Source organism: Somniosus microcephalus, chromosome 15 (genome assembly GCF_052327205.1).
Source record: "Somniosus microcephalus isolate GS21.2 chromosome 15, FLI_Smic_1.0, whole genome shotgun sequence".
Lineage (NCBI taxonomy): Eukaryota > Metazoa > Chordata > Chondrichthyes > Squaliformes > Somniosidae > Somniosus > Somniosus microcephalus.
In genome coordinates this window covers 78,903,850-78,927,068 of record NC_141001.1, presented here as the reverse complement: position 1 = coordinate 78,927,068, position 23,219 = coordinate 78,903,850, and positions in this window count along the sequence as shown.

The following is a 23,219-nucleotide window of genomic DNA, read 5'->3' as shown; positions in this document are numbered from 1 at the left end:
GATCACTCTTTAGCCTCTTCAAGAAAGAAAAAAGAAAACTTTTATTCTTGACATCTAGGAAAAAGAACTCTTCTGTTTTAGGTTAATAGTAATGTGTTTCTTTTCCTGCGTTGACAATTTTATTAATATTTCATCCCATATATGTGCCTCTGTCACATTTTGGATTTTTTAAAACCATTTTACCATAGAATGGATTTTGAAAAAAAAACAAGGAGATGGAAGGTGGTTAAAATACTGATGAGCTACGCTTTGATGCTTTTTCCCCAAAAACTACAAACAATAAGCTTGTTTTGGCAATCAACAAACACATCATACCCATCGTGTTGGCTGTCCCTGGTCCTGGGTGTTCAGCTACGATCGTCTATCATAGACCATCATTTCAGATTGTGAACAGAGGGAGATATAAACCAGTAAGCGAGACAAAAGCAATGGCCTAGAAATTCAGCTGTTCCATTGCCTTTTTTTTTACAGCCACTGACAGGTCTACTAAAGTCCTAATATGGCAGACAGGCAACACGCGCACACTTCCGGCAGCCATATGGGGAAAGGGCAAGAAATTGTCATGCAGTGACCACATCTGAAACAGGAATTAGGCCGTTTTCAAATACAAATAAAAGGACTAACGACCGTTTGAGGCCCCCACTACAAGATTGGTTTGCCCTGAGGCAGCCGGCACCAATGCCAACCATACTCAGGAAAAACATGCCTTGGGATACATGCCTGCTACCAACAAGGTAAGATTTTGAAATATACTTTCTTGAATGTGGAGCCGAGAGGAGCAGGATGACCCTGTTAGTCTCTCCGGCAACGCCTAGATTTTAAAATTCTCATCCTTGTTTTCAAATCCCTCCATGGCCTCGCCCCTCCCTATCTCTGTAACCTCCTCCAGCTCTATAACCCACCGAGATCTCTGCATTCCGCCAATTCTGGCTTCTTGCGCATTCCCGCTATTAATCGCTGTGCCATTGGTGGCCGTGTCTGCAGTTACCTGGGCTCTGGAATTCCCTCCCTAAGTCTCTCTATCACTCACACCTCCTTTAAGATGCTCCTTAAAACCTACATCTTTGACCAAACTTTTGGTCACTTATCCAAATATCTCCTTATGTTGCTTATTGTCAAATTTTGTTTGATAACACTCCTGTAAAGTGCCTTAGGACATGTTACAACATTAAAAGTGCTATATAAATTAAGGTTGTTGTAGTGTCAGCAGTTTATGGAACTTGTAGTTCTATTGTTCTTTAAAAGATTTTCAAAAAAGCCATTGATATATTTTAAAGATTTCATGGTAAATGATTCATATAGGCAAAGTTGTATGCTGTTAAACAAATATATACATATTCCACATAAACAGGTGATAAACCTTATGTGTAAAACATAAAGTTGGAAAAACACCTCAGGGGAAAAATTCGGTGTCGCCCGGTTTGGGGCGCAATTATCGGCCGGGTGCAAAGTTTAGCGCCTCTGACTGCAAACTTGGCTTCTATCGTCCCTGGAGGTGATTGGAGCGCTAAATCAGGTGCTGCACACCTCTCTTAAGGCGCTAACGCCGAGGAGCGAGGCGCTACCTCAGAGCGCTGGCGAAGCTCATGTGATGCCAGTCAGCAATGGAACACAGACACACTGGCGCCAGCCAGTTCTTAAAGGGGAGGGTCGATCTTGCTCTCCATCCACACCCTGCTCATTGCAGCTTTGAATCTCAGCCTGGAGAGACCTGTACATCAAATCTGCTGGAAAGAACAATGGAGAGGCCCAGGGAAAGAGCTCAGAGTGCAGCCCCCATAGTCTCTTCTAAATTGATGCAAGGAAGGTCAAATCAAAATGAACCTGCAAAGTGCTGCTCAGTACCCAAAACTCCTTCACACAGCATTGACTCTCTCCAGAAGTCTCTCTCAGAATGTGTGGTGCAAAAATATCGCCGACAAAAAAAGGCAGGAAGAGACCACCTTTAAATAGTGCTCCCCCAGTCCCTTCCCGACTGCAAAATGTTCCCTGTTGTTGCTAGCGGTAGGTGGAAAGGCAGGGAGCGCCACTCAATATCCAGTCCGGGACACTACCAGGGCGTTGCACGCTCGACTGTCATCACGATCTGTGGGCACAGGAAATCATGGCGGTAGTGTTTAGCGCCACCACAAAATACCTGGTCAATTTCGCAAGCGGCGCAAACATCGCCGCGCCCAGGTGCTAGTTGCTTTGCACCCCGTTAGGGTGCTAACAGGAGGCACAAAGCAACCAAATTTTTCCCCCCTCTAATATAAAATACATAAATTATTAACACCATTGCACAACATAATATGTTGTAATCCAATATCACACAGCTTAAATATCTCAAACCAATGCGCCAAGTTTTCTTGAAATCAACCAATGAGCTTGCATGATTTTGTTTGTAGACAGTCAGACTTATTACAATACCTTGATCTCCCTTCAGGTTACAGACACAGTAGAAGTATTTTAATGAGAACACTCCTACAGAGAGCAAAACCTGCACTTTATACAGTGTTTACTATTAAACAGATGCTACACACTATATAGTGAATGGGATGGATAAAGATGAAAGCCAAAGTTAAATCCAAATTGAAAGTCTACCAAATTGTACCAGTTTGGCCAAGTTCACAAATATCCAAATTTCGTCCAGTCAGATAACTAGTCTGAGTTAGTCAGTCTCCTATATGAAAAGCACGTACATGCTCAGCAAGAAATGTTCCTCTGTGCCACTCTCAGCATTTTCATTTTCACTGGCATGGTGGCTGCATGGCTGACAGCTATCGTTGCAGTAAGGGTAAATCTATCATCTAATAGAAAGCACTGTTAGAGTAGGTATCGGATCTTAAAAATTTGAACAATATTTTAAAAACAAAAAAAAATCCTTATTCTATTTGGTCTAGTGTGACCACATAATTCTTGGCTCTCTAGTGGTGCTTTGCATCAAGTCCTATCAGTATAGAGGTGAACATTGTTGTGTATGTACCTTTAAGAGAATAACTGGTCTCAGACTGCAGTACCGGCAGTGACCACCCCTGTATAAAAGACGCTAGTAAGCCTCTGTAGATTCAGTTTCCCGATTGACTCCTTTCAGTAAAGACTTGTTTTGTTCAACTCCTGCTGTCCGTGTCTCAATCATACACGGACATAATACTGGCGACGAGCAGATATGAACTTACCTACAGTCTGCACCACCTCCTGGGATTCATTCCTGCAGTGAAGTGAGCAGAGGTCGAGGCCAGAAGGAAGAAAGAAGCAGTAGAAACGGGCGTCGACCGTGGGCATCCGCCCCTGTGTTAGCGGAGTTGAAGATTGCTGGAGAAGCTGTCAAAAGCGGGGCCTGGTTTCTGTCAACGGTGCTTCAGCTAATCGGGCTGGTGGCAGGTAGTACACTGATCCTTCCTGGGCTGCGGCGGTCGCGAACTCGAGTGGGTGGCTTGCAACGGGGCCGAGCAGCATTGTCGGGAAGAGGAGAGAGAGAGGGTGGAGCACACAGGGCGCAGCCGGTGCTACGAAGCCCCGAGAAGAGGGAGGCAAGAGTCCCACAGGGTTGTTCCACGACGGGAAAATAATTTAAAAAAAAGAAAAGAAATATTAAGCACGCAGGAAACTGCGAGGAGCTGCAGGTTGCAACGGAAACCGCGGAAAGCAGCGCTAGCAACAGCGGGGAAGAAGGCAAAAGCACGGGAGGCGCCATCTTAATCAGCGGGGGAAGAAGGCAAAGCGCAGGAGGCGCCATTTTGTTAAATCGGGGAAGAAGGCAAAGCGCGGGAGGCGCCATTTTAGACTTTCAAGATGCCGAAGACTGGCTGTATTACTGCCTTTGACAATACAATAGACTGGACCACGTATGTGGAAAGTGTCGAGGTACATTGCGAGGCAAACGAAATAGCCGATGAGAAAAAGGCATCAGTATTGCTAAACTTAATGGGCACTAGAACGTACGGCCTATTGCGGGACCTGATTACTCCAGCCAAACTGAAGGCGAAGAGTTTTAATGAAATTGTTGCTGTCCTACAGGAACAGCTAAACCCTGCACCGCTGTTGATAGCCGAAAGATTTAAATTCCACAGGAGAACTCAGCATAAAGATGAGAGCAATGCTGAGTACCTTACGGAACTACGCAAGCTATCAAAGCACTGCCAGTTTGGAGCAGGACTGGCAGATACACTACGGGACAAATTTGTCTGTGGACTCCTGAGTGAAGGAACACAGAAGAAGTTACTCTCAGAGAAAGAGCTGACGCTAGATAAGGCTTTCAGCGTGGCAGTATCGTACGAAGCAGCAGCCAGGGGAGCTGCAGAAATTCAACAAAAGCCACAGGAATACGGCACCCACGAAATGACACGGGGATTTGCAAAATGTTATCGCTGCAGCAGAACTAACCATGACCAGAAGGACTGCTGGACCAAGGACAAAATATGCAGGCAATGCGGAAAGATGGGACACATTGCACGAGTTTGCAGGTCTGGGAAGAAGACCAGCGACAACAAAACGACTACTAAGGAACCGTACAAGAAAGTACAAAAGATGACGGACAGTAGTTCCGAAGACCAGATGAGCGATAGTGAATCCGGGAACAGTAGACTAAGCTGTCTCAAACTTCACAATGTAATGGCAAAAGAGGATCACCGAACCATTTGGGTCACCCTCACGATAGCAGGGTCCCAAGTTAAAATGGAATTGGATACAGGATCAGCGCTAACCGTCATGAATCGACGAGACTACGAGCGGCTATTCTCACACATACCCTTGAGAGAGACATCCATCGTCTTGACGACGTATACGGGGCAAAAAGTATACCCCAGAGGAAAAATAAGGGTGCCTGTCGAATACAATGGCAAGAAAATATGGAAATTGTATCTCCACATACTGCAAAATGGTGGACCATCATTATTGGGACGTGAATGGATCAGGAAGATAAGCTTAGATTGACACTCCATTCATACAATGACGGTGGACGGTAAAAAAGATGAAGACGTTACTCCTGGACGATTGTCAACAATCTTAGCTAACGCCAAAGAGGTGTTTCAACAAGAACTGGGCACTCTTAAAGGCGTAACCGCCTCGATAAAAATAGAAGAGAATGCAATTCCCAAGTTTTTCAAAGCAAGACCGGTACCATATGCAATTTGCCCAGCCGTCGAGGCAGAGCTGGAGAATCTGGAGAAGGCAGGCGTGTTGTCTAAGGTCGACTGGAGCAAGTGGGCGACACCCATCGTTCCTGTCATGAAGAAAACGTTAAGCAATAAGTCTGAGGAGCCAAGGAAGGTTCGCATCTGTGGGGATTTCAAGGTGACGGTGAACTCAGTCCTTCACACAGTACAATATCCTCTTCCAAGGATAGAAGACGTCTTCGCCTCACCGTCTGGAGGGAAGCATTTTACAAAAATTGACCTAGCACAAGCATATTTGCAGATGGAGGTTGAAGAATCCTCTAGGAAGTATCTCACGATAAACACCCACAAAGGTCTTTACCAGTATCATCGATTGGTATTCGGAGTAGCATCGGCTCCGGCGATATGGCAAAGAGCGATGGAACAAGTCCTGCAAGGCGGGGACTCAGTGTTACTTGGACGACATCCTTGTGACAGGTGAAGATGACAGTGAACACCTTAACAACCTATAACAGGTGCTCACTAGACTACGGGAACATGGGCTACGAGCCAACCGCCCCAAGTACGAGTTTTTTAAGAAACAGATATCGTATTGTGGCCACGTGATTGATGAAGAGGGGTTACATAAGTCCCCTGACAAAATTGAAGCGGTTGTTAAGGCCCCAGCGCCTGAAAATGTGTCGCAACTGAGGTCATTCCTCGGATTGGTGAATTACTACCAAAAGTTTTTGCCGAATTTGTCGACAATACTGCACCCACTGAATGCCCTGCTATGAACGGGAGTAGCATGGAAATGGAGCAATGACTGTAAGCGGGCCTTTCAGAAGAGTAAGGACTTAATCACTTCAAGAGAAGTATTGGCTCACTACAACCCAGCACTGCCGATCAGACTGGCGTGTGATGCGTCTCCCTACGGCATTGGGGCGGTACTGTCACATAAATTCCTTGATGGTTTAGAGAGGCCGATAGCTTTTGCGTCACGCTCGTTAACTTCTGCCGAGCGTAACTACGCCCAGATTGACAGAGAGGCCCTCAGCCTAGTGTGGGGGGTGAAGAAGTTCAATCACTACCTGCACGGTCAAAAATTTACTCTACTAACCGATCATTAACCTCTTGTCTCCATTTTCAACCCTCAGAAGGGCATACCGATAATGACAGCGCAACGGCTGCAGAGGTGGTCCCTTTTCCTAGGGGCACGCCAATATGACATCGAGTACAAAGGAACTAAACAGCATGGGAATGCTGATGGATTGTCACGCCTACCATTGCCGACGGTGGAAGAAGAAGACCTTGCAGTGGATCCAATGGAGTTATTCCACTCAACCATAGTCGAATGTCTCCCTGTGACGAATGCAAACATAGAAAAGGAAACACGGAATGACCCAACACTATCACGGGTCTATGATTTAACGGTGAAGGGATGGCCAGCACATGGCGAACCACTGTTGCCAGCATTCTCGCCGAGAAGAGAACAGCTGTCAGTGTGCAGAGGAACCTTGATGTGTGGATCCAGAGTAGTAATTCCACCTAAGTTGACGGATAGAGTGCTCAATGAGCTTCATGAGGGTCATCTGGGTGGGGTAAAATTGAAGAACTTAGCCAGAGCGTTTGTGTGGTGGCCGGGAATCGATAGAGAAATCGAAGAGATGACCAAGAGCTGTGCAGGATGCCAGAAGGTCCAAAACGCCCCACCACAAGCTCCTCTACATCCATGGGAGTGGCCCTCATCTCCATGGCAAAGGGTGCACATTGATTTTGCTGGTCCCTTCATGGACTCGATGATTTTAATTGCGGTGGATGAACATTCAAAGTGGCCAGAGGTAATAAAAATGTCCTCAACCACCACGGAAAAAACTATCACAGTTTCACGAACCATATTCGCCAGGAATGGGCTGCCTGAACAGATTTGCTCTGACAATGGACCACAGTTTATGTCTGAAGTGTTCCGGAGGTTCTTAAAGAACAATGGTGTTAAGCATTACACATCTGCCCCATATCATCCAGCCACTAATGGATTGGCCGAGAGGTTTGTTCAAACATTCAAGAAGGCTATCAAGGCAATGTGTAATGAAGATATACCCCTACAACACAAGGTGGACAACTTCTTGTTTGCCTACCGGAATGCGACACATGCGGTTCCCAACCAAACTCCAGCCATGATGTTCTTCAATCGAAGACTACGATGCCGCTTGGATTTGGTTAAGCCAAATGTCCGAAGAGATGTGGAGAACAGGCAGTTTCAGAATATGAATGAAAGGCCGACCAGGAGTTTTAAGATAGGTCAACCAGTTTTGGCCCGGGACTACCGCACTGAGAAATGGCAGCCAGGAACGATTTGTACACGGCAAGGACCTCTCATGTATATCGTGGACGTTGGAGAGAGCATTGTAAGACGCCATGCTGACCAGATTCTAGAGTCACTGGAAAACGTCAACTCCACACCATGATCTGATACACCTGGTAATGAAATCGACATACCAATTGCAGCTACCGCAGAATCGGTGATATTGGAAGCAGATGAACCAAACAACGACATTGATCCCGACTCAACCTTGCCAGAGGAACCTGATACCCCAAAGAGGCGTTATCCAGACAGAATCAGGAAGCCTCCTCAAAGACTGAACTTATAATTGCTTAAACTTAACCAATGTATCTAGCAACCGTAATTGTGATTGTAATTAGTTATCATTTAGTTGTTAAATGAATGTTATGTACTGTTTATCTAAAAGGGGAGGAATTGTTGTGTATGTACCTTTAAGAGAATAACTGGTCTCAGATTGCAGTACCGGCAGTGACCACCCCTGTATAAAAGGCGCTAGTAAGCCTCTGTAGTTTCAGTTTCCCGATTGACTCCTTTCAGTAAAGACTTGTTTTGTTCAACTCCTGCTGGCCGTGTCTCAATCATACACGGACATAATAAACACCTGTTCACATTTCCAATCAAAATCAAGGTGGGATTCTTCCATGATTCCTGGCAGTCAAAGGAAATTGCAACCTAGGATATTCACTTTCTAAACCTTTTCATTTTATAGGCTATGAAACCAAAATTAAGATTCTCTGAAAACTCATTTTGAGTGCTTGAGTCGAAGTTCCTAATATACAAACATCTCTATTTGTCAAAGCCATTAACTAGTATGCATTGCTTGTTACAAGCTATGACCAAGTAATGTCTTTTAAGTTTCAATATAGATAACAAATTGTTCCAATATTTTTACAGCTGCTTCTAAAGAGATGTGAAATTAGGTCATCACTTCTAAGTAATGATGTAAACCAACCACTTCACATTCAACTACAGGGGAATAATAGAGGTCTTGTTCTCTATTAACACATTTTAAAAATAGGGTCTATCGAGTTAGCTCTATGACACTGAATGGGGTTTTCTCTTGGTTAATATGGCAGCTTATTTTCCCAGTCCATTAAATCACGTTTACAAATGAAATCCCAAAGCGAATACGTACATGGAATTATTGTAGAAAAGTGGGTGACTGGTTCCACGGCAAACTGGTAGACTTAACTTACATTTTCATGCCAAGACAGAGGTCGGGTTCATTCTGCAGTCTATTTCTAATATATATCTGAGAGTTCTCATTATCTCCTTAGTGTGACCCTGTCTTGATGGTAAGAGGTTCTCTTGCTAAACCCTGCCAGGCAGTTACTGCAGAAACTGCTAGTGTATTAAATTGGTTTTCCTTTGTCATTTTTTTTACACAAAAATCTTTCCCATCCTTAGAACTCGGTTTAACCCTCCTGTGTGCTGACAATCTTTTGCAACTTTTTTAATGTACATGAATCTGCATCCACGTATTAACTGCAGTAATATTTTTAATGTTAAATATTGGCAAACCAGGCTATAACAAACTGAAAGTGGAGGGGAGAGGAAGATGTGTTTGGTGGTGGGATCACGCTGGTGGTGGCAGAAATGGTGGAGGATGATCTGTTGAATGTGGAGGCTGGTGGGGTGGAAGGTGAGGACAAGGGGAACCCCATCATGGTTCTGAGCGGGAGGGGAAGGGCTGAGAGCAGAAGTGCGGGAAATGGGACGGACATGGTCGAGGGCCCTGTCAACCACGGTGGAGGGGAATCCTCAGCCGAAATGGCCTCTATCTGCACTGTGGGGTTTCTGTGATCTGTGATTTCTGTGAAGACATATCGGAAGCACTGGTATGGAAAGTGGCATCGTTGATGCGATTGTGATGGAGAAACTGTGAGAATGGAAAAGTAGGATAGCATGTAAGATGGAGTTTGTAAGCTAGCATTCAGCTATTCTATGTAAAGTTGTTTTCAGCCATAGTAAATTTAGCTGCTTTCCATTATTATTCAACGTTAGGTTATAAGGAACCCTAACAACAGTAATATAAGAGTACTATCCATTAAAAGAACTAAAGCAACTCAATCACAATATCTGCTGCCAACTCAATCCCTGATAAGACACAACAGCACAAAGGTCGACTGCCTATGCTGCCTTTGAACCAAAATGTGGCATTGTGCGGAAATAATCTAAAAGGTAATCACTGGAAAGTGCTTTGGGACATCCTGAAGTCCTGAAAGGCGTTATATAAATGTAAGTCTTTTTACTTCTTAAAACAGATGGTTAAGAGGAGGTTGGACAGAGATTTTTTTAAATGATGAAGGGTATTGAAACAATAAATAGGGAAAAACCATTCACACAGGGTAGTGAATCAGTAACTAGAGGGCATAAATTTAAGATTATTACACAAAGTATGAAAGGAGAGGTTAAGAAAAGATGTTTACAAAGAGTTTTGTTTAGACATGGAATGACTCTACCAGAAACAGTGCTGAAAGCAGAATTCATAATAGCTTTCAAAATGCTAAATGTTTGAAAAAAATAAATTTAACAGGGTATGGGGACAAAGCAGAGGAATGGGACTAAATGTGTAGCACCAGCTTTCTGGCCATTTTTACGAATCATATTTTATATCCAATACCCCAAGAAAGAACTGTACTGTTGGGCAAGCTTGTGGGAGTGGCTTAGGGAATAGGATTGCCAGCCAGGCTAACCTGACTAAGGTACATTCAGATGCAAACAGCCATCTCACACTGACGTCATCACCATCTAACATGATTACTGGGAACAATACCCCGAGAGGTAACTCAGAGACACTATCAATAAAACACAGTCCCAACTGAAACTGGTGGAAGGTGGGAAATGGCCAGGCCATTGTCTTCCAGGAGACAAGCTAGTTAAGCAAGTTCTGTTTGAGATTGAAACCTGCAAATGGGGGCCATCAACTCAGGAAACAACAGACATCCAGTAATCAGCACTCATTGTCTCTCCAGGTGCCAGGCCTGGGAGCGAGGAAACGGAATATCATTTTTCACAAAGATTTCAAAGGTCATGAGTCATTCCAGGCCACAGGGGGGTCCAGACAGATCACTCGAGTCAATACATCGACCAGTATTGGCGGGAGGAAAAGGCAATGGATTTTGGGTATATCAGGAGCTGTTCGAGGGCTGTTTTCTTCTCCTCGGCATCAGTCTACAATGAGTCTCCTGAGTGGGGCTTGGCTCGACAGAAACACCACAAGAAGCTGAGCGCTGCTCTTCATCCCTCATCAACGCACCTCAACTCAAACTGGAACTTGGATACTGCGTCGGCGGTACGGAACCAGGAGCGAGATGTACAGGAAGAAGCTGCAAGCAAGACACTGGGCAATCGGGGTGAGCATATTGCCTGCACCTACACATCCGCAAGAACACTTAGCTGTGTGAGGGGGTGATTGTAAGTGTTAGATCCGTGTATTTTGATGTTGTGTGTCCTTCAATAACTAGACACGAGACTGCAGGGAACAATCAACAGGTATTTACTGGATGAGGGTTACTCTAAAACTAAACGTACAGATCCCTACTCAGGGTTTATATACAGGTGTGGTCACTGCCGGTACTACAGTATACAGGAGCTGTAAAAAGTAGTTCTCCCCTTAAAGGTACATACACTACAATTCCTCCCCTTTTAGATTGACAGTACCATAACATTCATTTAACAATTAACACTTTTAACATGCACATTAACTGAAAATAGTCCATTTATAAATTCAGTCCTTCGGGCGGCTTCCTGATCCTTTCTGGATAGCGCCTTTCCTGAGTGTCTTGTTCTTGGTGCGGAGGCCCCCTGTCGTCAGTTGGTTCATCAGCTTCCAATGCTACAGTTTCTGGGGTAGATGCTACCTGTATGTCGGGTTCATCACCAGGTGCGCGAGACATGGGGTTGACTCATTCCTGTGACTCTAGGATCTGGTCGACATGGCGTCTCACAATGTTCTCCCCAACATCCACTGTGTACATTAGTGGCCCCTGTCATGGGCATATCGTTCCTGGTTGCCACTTCTCTGTTCGGTAGTCGCGGGCCAAGACTGGTTGCCCTACATTGAAGCTCCTTGTCGGCTTCTCATTGATGTGCTGGAATTGCTTATTCTCAACATCTCTTCGTACATTTGGTCTAAGCAAATCCAGATGAGATCTCAACCTTCGGTTAAAGAACATCATGGCCGGGGTCTGGTTGGTGACTGCATGTGTCGCATTTCTGTAGGCTAACAGGAAATTGTCCACCTTATGCTGCAGTGGAATGTCGTCATCGCACATGGCCCTTACTGCTTTCTTAAAGGTTTGTACGAACCTCTCAGCCAATCCATTTGTGGCTGGATGATACGGGACGGATGTGTAATGCCTTACCCCATTCCTTTTCATGAATTTTCGAAACTCTTCGGACACAAACTGTGGTCCGTTATCAGAGCAAATCTGCTCTGGCAAGCCGTTCCTGGCAAATATGGTCCGTAGGACTGCAATAGTTTTCTCCGTGGTGGTGGATGACATTTTGATCACCTCAGGCCATTTTGAGTGTGCATCCACGGCTATTAGAAACATTGAGTCCATGAATGGACCAGCAAAATCAATATGCACCCGTTGCCATGGAGATGAGGGCCACTCCCATGGGTGTAGAGGGGCATGTGGTGGTGCATTTTGGACCTTCTGGCATCCTGAGCAGCTCTTTGTCAGGTCCTCGATTTGCTGATCGATCCCCGGCCACCACACATAAGCCCTAGCAAGGCTTTTCATTTTCACCCCTCCCAGATGGCCTTCGTGAAGCTCATTGAGCACTCTCTCCCTTAACTTGGGTGGAATTACCACTCGGGATCCACACATCAAGGTTCCCTGGCATACTGACAGCTGTTCTCTTCTGGATGAGAATGCTGGCAACAGTGAGTCGCCAAGTGTTGGCCATCCCTTCACCGTCAAGTCATATACCCGAGACAGTGTCGGGTCATTTCGGGTCTCCTTCTCTATATCAGCGTTAGTTACTGGCAAGCGTTCAATTAAAGTCGAATGAAATATTTCGACAGGGTCCACTGCTGGTGCTTCCTCCGCAGTAGGCAGTGGCAGGCGTGATAGCCCATCAGCATTTCCATGCTGTTTCGTGCCCTTTTACTCGATTTCATATTGGTTCGCCACTAGAAAAAGGGATGACCTTTGTAGCCGTTGCGCAGTCATCACCGGCATGCCCTTCTTTGGATTAAAGATGGAGACAAGTTGTTGGTGGTCCGTCAGCAAGGTGAACTTCTGCCCGTGCAGATAGTGGTTGAACTTTTTCACTCCCCACACTAGGCTGAGGGCCTCCCTGTCAATCTGGGCGTAGTTACGCTCGGCTGAGGTTAGTGACCGAGACGCAAAGGCTACCGGCCTCTCCGAGCCATCTGGGAACTTGTGCGACAGCACCGCTCCAATGCCATAGGGTGATGCATCACACGTCAACCGAATTGGTAGTGCTGGGTTGAAATGAGCCAACACCTCTTTTGATGTGATCAATTCTTTGCACTTCTGGAAAGCTCGTTTACATTCGTCATTCCACTTCCATGGTACCCCCGTTTGCAGTAGGGTGTTCAGTGGGTGTAGTACTGTAGACAAATTCGGTAAGAACTTATGGTAGTAGTTCACCAGCCCGAGGAATGACCTCAGTTGTGACACATTTTCCGGTGCTGGAGCCTTGACTACTGCCTCAATCTTTTCAGGGGACTTATGTAACCCCTCTTCATCAATAACGTGGCCACAATACAAGATCTGCTTCTGGAAAAACTCGCATTTGTGGCGATTTGCTCAGAGCCCATATTCCTTCAATCTAGTGAGCACCTGCTCCAGGTTGGCGAGGTGATCACTGTCATTTTCGCCCGTGACCAGGATGTCGTCCAAGTAACACTGGGTCCCTGGAATCCCTTGCAGGACTTGATCCATTGCCCTTTGCCAAATAGCCGGAGCTGATGCTACCCTGAACACCAGCCGGCTGTATCGGTAGAGACCTTTATGAGTGTTGATCGTGAGGTACTGTTTTGAGGCTTCTTCTACCTCCATTTGCAGGTACGCCTGGGCCAGATCAATCTTAGTGAAGCGTTTCCCTCCAGATAGCGAGGCGAAAATATCTTCAATCCGCGGAAGCGGATATTGTACCGTGTGAAGGACCGGGTTCACTGTCACCTTAAAGTCCCCACAGATGCGAACTTTCTTTGGTTCCCCAGGTGTATTACTCAACGACCTCTTCATTACAGGAACGATGGGTGTGGCCCACTCGCTCCAGTCCACTTTGGACAGTACTCCTGAATGTTACAAACCTTCCAGCTCTGCTTCGACGGCTGGGTGGATCGCATAAGGCACCGGTCTGCCTTAAAAAACTTTGGGCTTGCATTTTCCTCTATTTTGATCATCGCTGTTATGCCTTTTAGTGTTCCAAGACCCTCCTGGAACACTTCTTGTGCATCAGTTAGCATTTTTGACAGTCGTCCAGGTGTGGCGTCATCATCCTTTTTGGCATCTACAGTCAGTGCTTGTATGGAATGCCAATCTAGCTGTATCTTCCGGATCCATTCAAGTCCTAGTAGTGGTGGTCCTCCATCTGGCAATATATAGATGTCCATTTTTGGTGTTTCCTTACCGTTATATACAATGTTCACCCTTATTTTTCCTTTGGGGTAGACTTTTTTGCCCCGTGTACGTCTTCAAGATAATCTCTGTATCTCTCAAGAGTAAATGTGAGAATAGCCGCTTGTAGTCCCTTCGCTTTATGACTGTTAGGGCTGATCCTGTGTCCAATTCCATTTTCACTTGGTCTCCAGCTTTCTTGAGCATGACCTAGATAGTTTGATGATCCTCTGTTTGGATCACCTTATGTAGTTTCAGACAACCCAGCTCCTTGCTTCCGGAGTCTGTATCACTTCTCTGTTCGTCTGAACTACTGTCCGTCACCTTATGTACCTTCTTGTACTTCTCCTGTGGAGGTTTCTTGCTGCTGGTTTTCTTTCCCGACCTGCAGACTCTTGCTATGTGTCCTACTTTTCCACACTGTCTGCACACTTTGTCCTTAAACCAGCAATCATTATGGTCATGTGTTGTTCTGCCGCAGCGATAGCACTTCACTGTTCCGTATGACATTTCATTTGTGCCATATTCTTGTGGTCTCCATTGTATCTCTGCAGCGCCCCGTGTGGCTTTGTGTGATACTGCCATGCTGAAAGCCTTGCCCAGCGTAAGATCCTTTTCTGATAGAAGCCGTTTCTGGGTTCCTTCACTTTGAAGCCCACACACAAACTTGTCCCTTACAGTATCTGCTAGTCCCGTTCCAAACTGACAGTGTTTTGATAGCTTGCGCAGTTCCGTTAAATACTCAGCATTACTTTCATCTTTATGCTGGTTCCTTTTGTGAAACTTAAATCTCTCTGCTATCAGCAGCGGTGTGGGGTTTAAGTGGTTCTGTAGGATTGACACTCTGTTTCCAAAATCCTTGTCCACTGGCTTCTCTGGGGTTACTAGGTTTCGCAGTAAGCCATACGTTTTTGCACCCATGGAATTCAGCAATACCAGCACTTTCCTCTCATCTGGCACTTCATTCGCCTTGCAGTACACTTCTATGCGTTCGACATATGTCGTCCAATCTTCGACTTCATTGTCGAATGCTGTGCTACTGCCACTCTTCGGCATCCCTGGGTATGGTTAGACTGGCTCAAAATGGCATTTTCCCGCACTTTCCCTTCTTCTTGCAGCTCAAAATGGTGTTTTCCAGCGCTCTCCCTTCTTCTCCGCTGCGGCTGCTCGGCCCTTGAACACCGGCTGCACTCTGCGCGTTTCCCTTTCTTCCCCGCTGATGCTGCTCGTCCCTTGAACACCGGCTGCGCTCTGCGCGTTTTCCTTCGCGCCTCTCTCTCTTCTCCCGTCGACGCCGTTCGGTCCTGAACACCGGCTGTGCCCTGTGCGCTCTACCCTCTCTCTTCTCCCTTCGACGCCGCTCGGTCCTGAACACCGGCTGCGCCCTGTGCGCTCTACCCTCTCTCTTCTCCCGTCGACGCCGCTCGGTCCTGAACACCGGCTGCGCCCTGTGCGCTCTACCCTCTCTCTTCTCCCGTCGACGCTGCTCGGCCTTTTCTGTGCCGTCGGTCAGCTCTAGCCGCTGCTGTCCAGGAAGGGTCTGCGCCGTACATGTTGCCAGCCCATTTTGCTGGGCCACCGTGACTGGAGAACCAAGCCCAGCTCTCAACAGCCTCCCCTGCGATGCTCAAATCTCTGCTGGATGACTGGGCGGTTGCTCGTGGTCGACGCCCGTGCTTCTGGCGTCAACTTTCTTCCACTGTTCTCCAGGAGCGAATCCCTGGGAGGTAATGCGGAGTTGCAGGTAGGTTCGAATCTGCCTCGTCGCCACTGTTAGATCCGTGTATTTTGATGTTGTGTGTCCTTCAATAACTAGACACGAGACTGCAGGGAACAATCAACAGGTATTTACTGGATGAGGGTTACTCTAAAACTAAACGTACAGATCCCTACTCAGGGTTTATATACAGGTGTGGTCACTGCCGGTACTACAGTATACAGGAGCTTTAAAAAGTAGTTCTCCCCTTAAAGGTACATACACTACAGTAAGTCCCAACCAACCCTTAGAGTGGTTTAGTGCTGGGGTCCTGTGTTAGTTTATTTCACGTGAGGGTTCTTTTATTAGACTGTGGTAATTTAGCACGGTATGGCTTGTTGGACAAGCCAGGGTTGTATTGTTTTATACTGTTGTGAGTGTTATTGTTAATCCTATTAATCACAATATGGTTGAGCTCAAACGGGTGTCCGAATCTGACCTGTTCCATATAATCCCTAACATCCAGAACTTGTAGTAAGAGGTGTGTTTTCTGTGCACCCGAGAAAACCACTTACAAATGAATAACTCTATTACATGAAAAAGACAACTCATAGAGTCCTCCAGTTGCTTTCACACAAGTGGCAGCATGCCAAAAATGGGAACTGATGAACTGGGATAAATGTGCCACACTTACACCAAGGCCAGGCAACTTCTGGCTTGAGAGTTACCAGTCAAAAATAGATTTCAACAGTGCCAGAGTGCTCTCAAAGCCTGTCATTCAATTCCAGGACCAAGCTGAGGTGTGTGTCTGATAACCAGGACCCCCTATTGAGACAGCCAATACAGCTGGTGGTCCTTAGGCTTGGTACAATAATAAATTAAATAGATTGTAAAATTGAGAAGATCAAGAGCATCAGCGATCCGTATTAATTACTTCTATCACCTGCTAAAAGCAGGGCGATAAAACTTCTATTTGCCCATCTGCATGTGTCCGCGCATGTAACTGATGACATCAGACAGAAATAGGAACTCAGAGACATCCTATTTACATAGTTATGAAGCAGGGAGATGTGAACTCTAATTGGACAGCCTCTGCTTACTCAGACCAGTAACCAAATTTTCAAATCATTATAATGCTTGTCAGCTACAGGAAACTTTCAATTTACCAGCACCTAAATAACCGGAAATCTCGGTTAACCAGCAAAATTCAAGAGTAGTTTCAGGTAAGTTTTACTTCATATTGTACTTGCCTTCCTCGATCTGTGCAAGGGTGTGGCTGCAGCTGTTGCTAAGCTACAGAGATGCTTGGAACTTGTGGCCATTGTTCTGAACCTGTTGCTAAGCAACAGGGTTTGTTGCTTTATACGGAGCTCTCAGCTCTCCGTATCCTTTACTATGCGTTTGGTTATCCGGAATTTTTGATGAACCGGCACCACGTCGGTCCCGTCGGTGCCGGATAAAAAAAAGTTTCCTGTACGTAATTGCATAAAGAAATGCTAAAACATAAGGAGTAACTTCACAGATCACTGCTGCTGGTGGGGAGCCTAGCCTGTTGGTGCAGTGCATATTAGGCATTCTGAAAGTCACTGCTTACCATTTCCCAACCAATTCAAAACATGACGGACAGTGCATGGCCAAATCTCTGAGTGGGTGCTGCTCTCTACCAGCAGTGGGAGTTTGTAAAGTTGCTCCTGAAGGATTTTGAACTTTTCAACATGGACTTTTAATACCTGTTTTTAAGGAAGACTAAAAGAATGGATTTGGAACCCTAGACTACTTGGTTAAAGAACATAGAACTATCAGCTTGATCAAAATCAGAGTGCGTGATAGCCTTTGCTTATTGTCTAGGATATTTGGAGAGAAAAGTATCTGTCAGCAAGACTGACTGGAGCCTTCAAACACTAGAAGGCCAGGACTTACAAACAAGACCTGAGGAACTGATAAGAAACAATTCTGGCAGTTGCAGAGATAAGAAACAAGGCCTGATGAACTGATAAGAAATTCTTTAGTGTTAGAACTGAAAGCAACCTAAATATATGTCCAGCAGCAGACTTGAAGGAAAACATATAAAACAGCCCATGCTGCAAGAATTTTCAGAAGAACCACATACGCTATAGACATATGGCTTTGCTCTTCATGAATCCACACTAAACAGCTCCTGGCTCCTCCAAATTCCATTTTAGCATTGGCCCTTTAAATAGTGGACTTCAGGTCACGCCATGCTGTTGCGCATCATGGAACAAGACAGTGTAGGAGAGGAAGCTTCTTTTTCCCTCAAGTCAAAAGGCTGGGTCAATCCTTTGGTCTTGAGTTGCGCTCGCTAGAATGGTTGTATGAGAAGCTACTACTTTTTTTTCTGCTCTTGTACGTCAAATAAAATTCTACAATGTTTGAAAATCACTACAGTATCTCCCGTGATCCTCAACCTTTGGTATTCTGAACAAGAGAGAGGAGAAACCATATACTCCTATTGTCTTTTAGGATTTAAAATCTGACAAATCTCTGATCTATATGTTGTCTTTCTCTTTCAGTTTGTAGTAATAAGGTTTCATCAAATTAACCAGTGATCTTGACCGGGCATGAATTTTCAGTTTGAAATGTCCTGAGCCTAGTTGGCTGTCGTTGGAAAGAAAACAGAATATAATTTTACAATGTGCTTTGTGCAATATCAACAGGCCATTGCCACCTTTGATGTTAAAGCTTACTTGAAGTCTAACTACTGGTATGTGTGGGGATTTGTGTGTGCACAATTATAAACTTTATAGTACAAAAAAATGACAGGATCAGAACATTTTTACATGTTTGTGTAAAAATAAAGTATAACTAAGATCTGAGTGAGTTTGTATTCCTTCTGGAGGAGCTGCTTTTCATCTCTGCAAAGGGCTATCCCTTAATTATAAGGCTTCATGTATATCTGCATTTAATTTTAACTGGGAAGCATGTTGGTCTAATAACAACAGTTTATTAATCATGAAAATAGAAGAGCTTTTCGTAAACTTCAGCAAGTGAGTTGTTCTGCAGGCTGGCCAATTCAAAAAAAAGAATCTGATACATGCAAACCCTTGTCTTTATAAATCTAAGACATATAGGCCCCAATATTAACACAAAGGCGGTTTCCGAGCCCAGGGTGGGGGTGGGGAAAGTGTGTGGGAGAAACCCGGAAGTAAATTTAGCGGGTCGGATTCTCCGAATTCGACTTGATTGAATCATTGCATTTTTCATTCCGGGTTTTGCGTCTCCAAGCTGCGCAGTGGGCGTGATGTGCACCCGCATGATGTGATCTGAAGTCAACTATTTAAAGGACCAATGCTGAAATGGAATTTGGAGGAGCCAGGAGATGTTTAGGATGGATGCACAGAGAGCAAGGCCAGCACCCATATTCAATGATGCATCCCTGGAATTATTGCAGGAGCAGGAGGGGCATACTTTTCCCCAGCAATGGAAGGAAGAAACCTGCTGTTGTCACCAACAAGATGTGGTTGGAGGTGGCTAAGGAGGTGAGCAGCAGGTACATTGTATCACGGTCTTGGATGTAGTGCAGGATGCGATTTAATGATCTCACCAGGTCAGGAAAAATGAGTATATTTGCTGAATCACCTGCATCCTCTGGTTTAACCACTATCCTCCCACCCACTTTCACTCTATCTTGCCAAGCGTACTCTATCACATCAGTCCTTGCACCCACTTAAGTTTAAGCAGCATCCAGCCTTCACTTTGTATGCACTTCCTCACCTCCCTGTGTGTCCATACACCACGGCCACTCATCCCAATCCTTATGCAATGTAATGCATCTGCTAGTTAGATAGTCACCCTCACCGACTGCACTGCCGCCATCGGGTGAATGCATGAGCTTCAGTCACTCACGGGTCTGTTATTTTGCCCCTTGTCGGAGAAGAAAGCGCAATGCGTAAAGGAGAGGGAGAGGACTGGAGGTGGGCCTCCACAAATTGTGCAGCTCACAGATGCAGAGGAGGACACCCTGGAGATAAGTGGCACATCTGTGCTGCTCTCAATCAGAGAGACAGGGAACTTGCTCATAGCTGGTGACAGAATTACAAATACCTCTGACACATGTGCTGACTTTATTTCATCAATGACTGAACTATGAGAAGCCTGAGTATGGTGATTGTCAAGATTGTTACTTTGCCACGACAAATTCATATACCTGTTGTTTGTCTTCAAGGGCTGTCATGCGCAGAGCAAGAGTTGCTGGAGATGCATGAGGATGACTGCTCAGTGGACCTCATTCCTTCTGAGGGTGTACCCTCACAGGACGCACAGCCATGCACCAGCGCAAATACCCACACTTCGATGGATCCAGTTAAAGAATTTACACCCGGTGATTCACAATTCATAACTGAGCATGAGCAGACACTAGTGGCACAGACAGCTGTGGAGAGTCCATGTCGGGGGGCGCAATCCTCTCCAAACTCTGCTCAGCTGGACACAGATGCTGAAACCCAGGGATCATCATTGAGCAGGAGAATGATAGAGGTACAGGAACAACTTTGGGAGATACTGACAGACATGTCATGCACACTCTTCACAATAGTGGAGAGGATGGAGGAGTCCAACTGCAACGGTAGTGGATTGGTGTCACGGGTAATTGCGAGAATGTCTGTCATGGAGAGAGTGGCTACCTCCGTGGAGCTTCAAGCATGGCTCTCAAATGAGTCTATGCAGGTCATGACCATGGCAATGCAGGACATGTCTGGCACCTTAAGCAGGATGACAAATACCTTCTCCGTGGCCTTACAACGTGTCACCGATCTTCAACAAGCTGCTCTCCAGCAGAGTGGTAAGAGTGATAAGTCGCTGGCCCAGGAGAGGGATCGTGGCGAAAGGGGACATGGAAGTTGGAACTCCACTCAAAGTGCTCCCACTTCTCACCCGTTGCCTGCTCCTCAGCCAGTACCTGACATCCTGCCTCATCTCCCAGTGGCCGAGTCTACCCCTGCATAGGTGCAGGTGGAGCTGTCTTTGGTTGGGTCCTCAGCAGCTCCAAAACCCAGAGGTTATAGGCCAAAAGCATCTCAGCTGTCAGAGCAGGGATGTGAGCAGCCTGCCTCTACTTCTGCTGAAGCCACAGGGGTTGAACCATGTAGAAGCGGGAGGAGGAGAAAATTAAAGCAATTGTCATTCTCCAAGTGTATGCACATTGGGCAGATGCGCAATGGGTGTATGTGTGGCTGAAGGACTATTTTGTGCAAAGGGAGAAGAGGGCAGGGGGGTTGGTGGTGGTGGATTTCATTTGTTATTTTCTCCAGTCTGACTAACTAACAGAACCTTAGAGCTATGAGGGCATCCCTGGCATCGCGGGCAGCAATGTAAGTGCCTGGTCTGCAGCTGGGTGTCCCATCTTCATAGTCCTCCTCCTCCTCCTTCTCCTCCTCTTCTTCAATGTCCTCATCATCAGAAGATGCCTGATGAGCACCTTGATCATATTTTACATCTAATCCTCCCTGCTGTGCAATGTTGTGCAGGACACAGCACACCACTATGATTCTGGACATCCTCGCTGGTGAGTACTGAAGGCTGCCTCCAGACCTATCTAAGTACCTGAAGTGCATCTTCAATATGCCGATGGCTTGCTCGATGACACACCAGGTGATCATGTCATGTGGATCTCGATGTAGCGAGCCTGTGCCTCATTGGTGGGGTTCCTCACAGGTGTCATGAGTCAAGTTTGAAGGGAGCATCCCTTATCCCCTATGAGGAGGCATTGGCCCAGAAATTCGGGTCGTGGGCTTCCCGCGGGTGTAAGCCCCCGACCTGCACTTACCTTGCGCGCCGGCAGTTGAGCTGTAGGGCCCCGTGGAATTCCGCTCCGGGGCCTGGTCCAGCTGCCGACGCGCTATGCTTGCGTGTCCCAGGGGCGTAGTTAGTGCGATGCATCCCCTGGGATCACGTGGGCCATGGGGAGCCAATCGGCGCAGGGAAAAGCCCATTCATAAGTAGTGACAGGAAGACCTGTCAAAACTTATAAATACTACGGCCCCAAAATAGTAGTAAACCTTCAAATAAATTTTTAAAAATCATCTCACTTTTTAAATAAACTATAAATTACACTAAATAACTATTTTAAACAATAATTTAAATTTTTGAAAAAAATAATTTTATATTCAAACAGGGCTAAAAATAAACTTACCTTGCTTTAAAGTATTTAAAAATAATAAACCTGTGGAAAAAATGTTTTAATTTTAATTAATTGACCACTTACCTTTTAAAATGCAGGCCTTACGCCTGGTTTTTACATTTCTAAAATCTAAAGACTTAACCTCACGGAAAAACCTGTAAAAAAAACGTAAGTTCAAAGCGCACGCGCAGACTCTCGCGCGCACGCGTTCGACCTCTGAACCCCTTCGTTCAGAGGAACGGAAGTGCCAGTTTCCCGCGCATGTGCAGTGCATGCAAGGAACTGGCACTTCCATCGGGCCCACGTGTGAGTACCCCGTGCGTACTCGCCCGTGGAGACCCGAATTTCTGGGCCATTAAGTCAGTTTCCATGTACGAAGAGGTCTGGAATGTTGCACTGCTGCATTATAAAAGCATCATGACAGCTCCCAGGGAATCTGGCACACGTCTGCATGAACCTATTCTTGTAGTTGCACACCAGCTGTGCATTGATGGAATTAAATTCCTTGTGGTTAATAAAAACTCCTGGTTGCTGTGGTGGTGCTCAGATTGTCACATGTTTGCAATCGATAGCACTCTCTGCTCATTCTGCCTATTGTCATCATAGGGGAAGTTGACATAAGTAGACACCCTGGCAAACAACCCATCCATGACCTGCCTTATACATTTATGTGCAGCCGACTGAGACATCCTCGTGGTATTTTTGATGCCACACTGGAAGGAGCCGAAGGCAAAGAAATTGAGGGCAGTGATGACTTTGACAGTGACGAGCATTGTGTGGCCACCAGGTCCAGCAGAGAATACCTTTTCTTGAAGGAGGCTGCAGCTTTCGGCAACCACCTGCCATGTCAATCTGTGCCTGCAGAAGCACCGCTCTTCAGATAGGTCAAGGAAGCTGAATCTTTGTCTGTAGACCCTCTTGGTAGTGCCGCCTACGATTTCAGCCCCTCTGATGCTCTCCTTTTTGCTCTTCTTCAATCTGTCCTCTTCTCTGCTGTTCTCCACATCTGTGTTGTGCAGATCCCACTGCAGCACAACATCACTGCCGTGGATGGTGATTGTCTTTCTCATCCGATATCCTCTCGAAAACATCCAAGGCATCCCTGATGTTGCCCATTTAAAAGCCTTGAAACTTCTCAAAAACCTCTGTACTCACAAGAGCACTCTGCCAGAGGGAACTGAGAAAGCAGCAGTAAGCACTGAGGCTTTACTGATATGGGGCAATCTGAACTTTAAACAACCCCATGAAGTACCATTCAATCTCACCTCATTTTCACTGGTGGGTTTTCCGAGCCCCAGGAAACCCGTGCTGGAGATGTTAAATTTAAATCAATTTAAAATCACCTCATTACCATGTGCTAATGATG